Source organism: Arachis ipaensis, chromosome B05 (assembly GCF_000816755.2).
Source record: "Arachis ipaensis cultivar K30076 chromosome B05, Araip1.1, whole genome shotgun sequence".
In the NCBI taxonomy this organism is placed as follows: Eukaryota; Viridiplantae; Streptophyta; class Magnoliopsida; order Fabales; family Fabaceae; genus Arachis; species Arachis ipaensis.
In genome coordinates, this window is record NC_029789.2 from 73,396,321 (window position 1) to 73,403,450 (window position 7,130).

At 36.1% G+C, this 7,130-nt stretch overlaps 1 long non-coding RNA gene across 2 annotated transcripts; it reads left to right on the plus strand.

The window, feature by feature from the left end:
• Positions 5,983 to 7,130, plus strand: LOC110262883. 2 transcript variants are annotated; one of them, XR_002347896.1, is made up of 2 exons: positions 5,983 to 6,325; positions 6,732 to 7,130. It is a non-coding gene; the product is annotated as an uncharacterized LOC110262883 (long non-coding RNA). The 2 variants fall into 2 exon arrangements; XR_002347897.1 differs by lacking the exon at positions 5,983 to 6,325 and adding an exon at positions 6,328 to 6,414.

Below are 7,130 nucleotides of genomic sequence, written 5' to 3' on the forward strand. Positions count from 1 at the left end.
CCATGGGAACAGAGCGAGGAGGAAAGGTAGGAGGAGATGGTGAAGGTGTTAAGGTTCGGTCTTGGGAGCGAGTGGAGGGTTTGGATGGAAGTTTATACACCTTTTCACGAGGAGGTTTGTGTGCTATGGTTTTCTTCCTCATTTGGTGGTTTTTTTTTATTTAAGAAGAAAAGAGAAACGAGGGTAGTGGTGAAAACCGAAGGGATAGAGAAGGAGTTATGGAGGGAAGAGAGGGAGTGTTGGTAACCGTACCCAAAAAGAAGATTTCCAAAACCATGCAACTGCATCACCATTTGAAAAGACTTGAAAAGACATGACCTTATACAAGAAAGATTTTATTTAATTTAAAAATTAAAATAGGAAATTAATTTTAAATTTTGAAAAACAACAAAATTAACCTGAAACACTTTTTGGGCAAAAAAAATTAAATCCACTTGAAAACCTTTTGGGCCACAAAACATTAAATGAAAACCTTTCATGAAAACTTAAACACACAAGCCATCAAAAACAATAAACAAAATTGTAACATTCATGTTTGGGCCCCAGAGATGGTTGGACTTAAGGAAACACATTTGAGCCACTCATGATCTAAATTTTGAAGTTGGCCCAGATTGATGTTCACTTGAAACAGGCTCAGATCACACTGATTAAGGGGGAATGCTCTTCTTTTGCCCAGAATTGTGTCATGCCTGTTTATGAGACAAAAGGCTCCAGCAAATACATCAGCATTTTTCAAATAAAGAATCATAGCTCAAAATTCCTAGACAAGTCCTAAGCATGCAGAATCTATCCTCAGCTAATGGTTTTGTAAAAATATCTGCTAATTGCTCCTCTGATTTAACAAATTGAATACTAATATCCCCCTTTTGGACATGTTCTCTTATTGAGTGAAATTTCACTTCAATATGCTTAGTCCTAGAGTGCAAAACTGAATTTTTAGAAATATTAATGGCACTCATATTATCACACATTAAGGGAATATTTTCAGCATTTAATTTGTAATCAGCAAGCTGTGTTTTTAACCATAAAATCTGAGAACAACAAGAAGAAGTAGCTATATACTCAGCCTCTGCAGTGGATAAGGCCACTGTTGGTTGCTTCTTACTTGACCAAACATTTAAAGACTTCCCAAGGAAGCAACATAAACCAGAAGTGCTCCTTCTATCAACTCTATCACCAGCAAAATCTGCATCACAATAACCAACTGCAGAAAAATCATCAATCTTAGGATACCAAAGACCAAAATTGGATGTGCCATGAACATATCTAATGATCCTCTTAACTGCAGAAAGATGTGACTCTTTTGGTTTGGATTGGAACCTAGAACACAATCCAACACTTTGCCCAATATCGGGTCTTGAGGAAGTTAAGTACATAAGAGCCTCTTTGAAAATCATTTTTCAAAAGAAAAGAGCTAAGTCTCTCATACCAAGCTCTAGGAGCTTGTCTTAAACCATAGAGAGCTTTAGATAATTTGAAAACATAATCAAAATGCTCTTTATTTTCAAAACTAGGAGGCTGCTCCACATACACTTCTCAATCTATTACTCCATTCAAAAATGCACATTTCGCATCCATTTGATATAATTTAAAACCACAAAATGCAGCATAAGCTAAGAGAAGTCTTATGGCTTCCATTCGGGCAACAGGGGCAAAGGATTCATCAAAGTCTATTCCTTCTTCTTGGTCATATCCTTGTGCCACTAGCCTTGCCTTGTTTCTTGCAATGCTACCATCTTCTCCCAACTTGTTCCGAAAAATCCACTTGGTGCCGGTCACTTTCTTTCCACTTGGCCTTGGAACCAAAGTCCATACTTGGTTCTTTTCAAACTCAAGAAGCTCATCCTCCATAGCTTTAACCCAAGAAGGGTCACTAAGTACTTCCTTGACGTTTGAGGCTCTATTTGTGAAAGAAGGGCAATGTTTGATCCTTCATTTGCCTTTCTAGTGGAAGATCTTGTTTTCACTCCATGAGATACGTCCCCAATGACAAATTTTTCAGGATAATTCTTCAAGAATCTCCATTCACGAGGTCTGGTGGACTTAGAGGCAGATTCAGTCACTAAGGGATTCTGAACACTGCTGGCTACAGGATTTCCTTCAGATTCATGAGACAAAATGGAATTGTCTCTTGAATTTTCAGCATTAGCAGTTTCTGGTTCAGCTTGTCCAGAATTTTCTTTTTCATGATTTTGAGCAGCTTCATCTTCCTTTTGAGATTGATTTCCTGAATCACAATCTTCCAAAATGCTTTGTACCAAGTTAGTATCACAAAATATAACATGTATGGACTCCTCAATAATCCTAGCATCTTGATGATAAACCCTATATGCTTTACTAGTTGTGGAATATCCTACAAACAAACACTCATAAGCCTTTTGATCAAATTTACCCAATTTTTCTTTGTTATTTAAGACAAAACATTTGCATCCAAAGATGTGTAAGTAATCTAACTTTGGTGGGTAGCCTTTCTAAAGTTCATAAGGGGTTTTCTTCAAAAATTTTCTTATGATTGTTCTATTCAAAATGTGGCAAGCCGTGTTGACCGCTTTAGCCCAAAGGAATTTTGGGACATTACTCTCACAAAGCATAGCTCTTGTCATCTCTTGTATGCTTCTATTTCTTCTTTCCACAACACCATTTTGTTGTGGTGTTCTTGGACAAGAGAAATTGTCAGATATTCCAAATTCCTCACAAAAGGATTCAAACAAATTATTTTCAAATTCAGTTCCATGATCGCTTCTTATAGAGGAGATTTTCAAATCCTTTTCATTTTGAATTTTCTTGCAAAAAGGTTCAAAGACCGAAAATGCTTCATTTTTGTGTGCAAGAAATAAAACCCAACCAAACCTAGTGTAGTCATCCACAATTACTAAACCATAATGTTTACCACCTAGGCTTTGAGTTCTTGTTGGACCAAATAAATCAATGTGTAGCAACTCAAGTGGTCTTTTGGTAGAAATGTCTTCTTTTGATTTAAAAGAACTTTTTGTTTGTTTTCCCATTTGGCAAGCATCACAAGTAATGTCTTTGTCAAACTTTATCAAGGGATGACCTCTTACTAATTCTTTTTTTACAAGTTTGTTTATTTGAAACATACTTGCATGGCCCAATCTATTGTGCCATAACCACTTTTCAGATTCTTTAGAGTGAAGACAAGCTACATTTTGATCCTTTAGTTCATCAAGAGTAAGTCCATACATATTATTGAAACGCTTGGCAACAAACATCACTTTATTTGTCTTTTCATTAACAACACAGCATTTAAGCCTTTTTGAAAACAACTAAATATCCTAAATCACACAGCTGACTTATACTCAAAAGATTGAACTTTAAACCACATACCAAAAGTACATCATCAATGAAAGTAGATTGCTCATTACCTACTTTTCCAACAGCAATGATTTTACCTTTACCATCATCTCCAAAGGTCACAAAACCTCCATCATACTTGTTTAGTTTGATGAAGTAGGTTGACCTTCCAGTCATGTGTCTTGAACATCCACTATCCATGTACCACATGTTCTTTTTGTTCTTGGATGCTAGGAAAATCTGCATGATGAGTTTCAAGTAGCCTTAGATATCCAAATTAATTTGGATCCTTTGAAGTTAATCCATCTTGGTTGCCCAAGTGCATTGAAATCACAAACAACATTGTAGACTTTGTTTCCTACAACTCTCTTTTCAATGAAGCATTGTTCATATGAGTGACCAACTTTCTTGCAATTAACACAATTATTTTCTGATGTGTGTCACTGAAACTTAGGTGAGTTAAATTGCTTGAAGTGATTAAATGGTTGAAATTTTCTGATTTTTGGAGGAGACGCATTTCCTTTAACAAACTGATTTTTGTTATAATTGTTCCTCTTTGCAAAAATGTTTTCACCAGAATTTTTAAAACTCTTTGGATTTTTCGAAAATGAGGTTTTGTTATAGAAAAATGGTTTCTTGAAAGCAGCCTCATTTTTTGAAATATAACCCAAACCTGGTCGGTTTGAACTCAGATCAGTTCTTGGTGAAGGCTCAGTTTCACTTGTGTATACTTCATCAAATTTTTCTTCAAAAGTTGAAGCATATCCAATACCCGATTTGTTTTGTATAGGTTTGGTATTTGATGAAGAAGCCACAAATTTTATAGAGGAAGTGTTGGAAACTGCGTCTTCCTTGGCTATGTAGCCTAAACCAGATTTTTCAAACAATGGTCTTTGACTTGCAAGTAATTTGTCCAAGTTACTAGAACCTTGAGCAAATTTTGCTAAGTCACCATTCAGCCTTTTAATCATATCATTTAATCTTTTATTTTCAGCAATTAACTCATGAGAAGGATCCATAATGTGCTTTCCTTTTAATTTTTCAAGTTCAGATTTTTGAAATCTGTTTTCTTCAATGATGTCCAAAGCACATTCAGTTTCCTTCACCTTTTCTTTTAAAAAATCATTTTCAGCTCTTACCTTGTTCTTCATCATCCTTCTAAATCTCCTAGCAAAAAACAAAAGCTCATCATCTGAAATACCATCACTATACTTACTCTCTTTTGGTTCTATTTGTGACTTGAGGGCTATTCCCTTTTTCTTTGAGTCTGTGTTTGTGTGTGTGGCTTCATAGGCAAGGAGTTTTCCTCTCAGCTCATCATAGGTTATGGGACTTAGGTTGTTACTTTCGGTTAGGACAGTGGAAATGGTTTTTCATTCTTTTGTGAGGCTTCTAAGGAGTTTTCTCACCAAGGTTTGTTCTGCATAGTTTGTATCCATAGCATCAAGGTTGTTGATTATGATTGAGAATCTCTCAAACGCTTCATCAATGCTTTCTCCATCCTTCATGCTAAACATCTCGTACTCTTTTCGCAGCATATCAATCCTCGTTTATTTTACTTGTTTGGTGCCTTCGTGTGTAACCTAGAGTTTTTCCCAGATTTCTTTGGCTGTCTTGCATCTAGACACCTTCCGGTACTCTTCAAAGCTGATAACACACTGAAGAAGGTTGATTGCTTTGGCATTCAGCTCTATCTTCTTCTTATCATCTTCATTCCATTCAGCTTCTTCTTTTGGAGTCACCACTCCATCAGCACTTGTTTTTGTTGGGATCTTGGGACCGCTCACAACAATCTTCCATATGTTGTAGTCAATGGATTGGAAGAAAATCCTTATCCTTTCTTTCCAGTAGGACTAGTTCTTCCCGTTGAAGAAAGGTGGTCGGTTGTTTGACTGGCCTTTAGTGAGGGTGTAGGCAACTGTGGTTGTGCCCATGTTATTCGTCATTGGATCTTTGCTCCAAGCGGTTAAGGTTGATTCTTGAGACCTTAGCTCTGATACCAATTGAAGGTTGTAGTAGGCTTAGAGAAGGGGGGTTGAATCTATGTCTTCCTTTTAAGTTGCTGTTATTACCCTTTTAAAATGAACTTTCAACTCAGGTTCTGTTTGAACTCAGCAGCGGAAATTTATGAGACAATTTATTTTTGTCTCATGAATATCAGAAAACAGAACTCAGCAGAGAAGAAAAAAGCTAACACCAGTCGGATAGAGCAGAGAGTTGGAAAGAAGAGATGTAACTAAGTTGCATGTATGAGAAAAAGATTTACCTATAACCTAAGCTTGATTTGGTTTGGATTTGTTGAGATGACTTCTGCCTTTCAAGCTTAGTTTCTCTTTCTTGCTTCTTTGGTGACTATCTTGATGAAGAAGCTCTTTCTCTCTTTCTCTTTCTTACTTTTCTGAAGCTGATTTAACTTGGTCATAGAGAGATGAGCGTTGCACTTTGAAAGAGAGAAGACTTCAATCTTACAAGAGAAGCTTTGTGGGATGGATACGGGCTTGGATTAGTTTTCCATTAAACAACCCGTTGGTGCCTTGCCTTGCTTCTTTGAAGAATTTTTGCTTGAGATGAATGACTTAGGCTTCTCTTTGTTTTCACTTACTATTCAGCCCATTAGCATAAATCTTTTGTTTGATGTTGGGCTGCTGTAACACTTGTTTTTAGCCTGCATCACTTATCAAGAATAATCAAAACTAATTGGGTGATTAGCCCACTAATCAAATGTTTGTCATCATCAATTCTATTAATTAATTTCTTAACTCAACATCCTTCTTTTTTAGAGCTTTCAAATTACTTTTTTGTTTCTCATGTAGTTATCATTTATGTAGTTCCATTGCACATGTGGCTTAACTTTGATGTTCACCTGTGTTGACAGGGTTAACGTGTGGCGTGCACCTTCTTGATTCTACTTGGCATTTTTAATGCTTGCACTGAAATCACAAGGTTTACAAGAGTTGCAGGGTAGTTGTTCAACACGCTAATTACTGTTCTTTTCTTTCAACAAGCTATTAAGGTATTGTATCCTCTCTTCCTTGGATGATAATATATGATGAATTTGGCACCCGAGAGATAGATGTTACAATTGTTTTCTTTGTTATGATAGTAAGTTTTTTATAAGTGGCTTAGTGTTGCTTTTCTATAATGTTGAGATAGATTTTTTCTGTAAGTAGATACGAAAATTTTCGTTTCAATGTATTGCTATGGGCTATGGGTAGCTGCTGGCCTACTGTGTGCCCCTGGCAGTATAATTGGCTTTTCTATATCTATATTTATTGATTTTCATTCACTTCAGAGACTCTTTGTCACCATATATCATGCTGAGACAATGTCTGGTTTATTGTCCTAGTCTGCCTTGATCTTTGGTTTATTGTGTGATTGCTCATACTTGTATTTATTGCTAACAAAAGGGTATCTTCCAGTTTTGGATGCCTTAGGAGAACTGTCTTAGATGAGAGGATAAAATGCAATGAGTATTGTCTTGCAGCATTGATTGGAAATTTGGAACCTTGCTTCACCAAAATTTTCAGGTCTCCTAAATTCGTACTGTATCCTTTTCATCCATATGTAATAATTAAGTTATAGGGGTTCTGGTACATTATTTTCTTCTTTACAATTATATTTCTTTCTTCGGGTGATGCTATTTGGTTCATTGGTATAGGTTGGGCTTAGTGGCTTACAAAAGACAATATCTATTGACTTCTTTGAAGGTTACACAGAAGTGGTACCATTGAGGAACATTGAAAGTCTGTATACTTGTGGAGATGTGAATTTGTAGTATTGTGTCTATATACATTATGCACCTCATTTTAAGTGTGGAA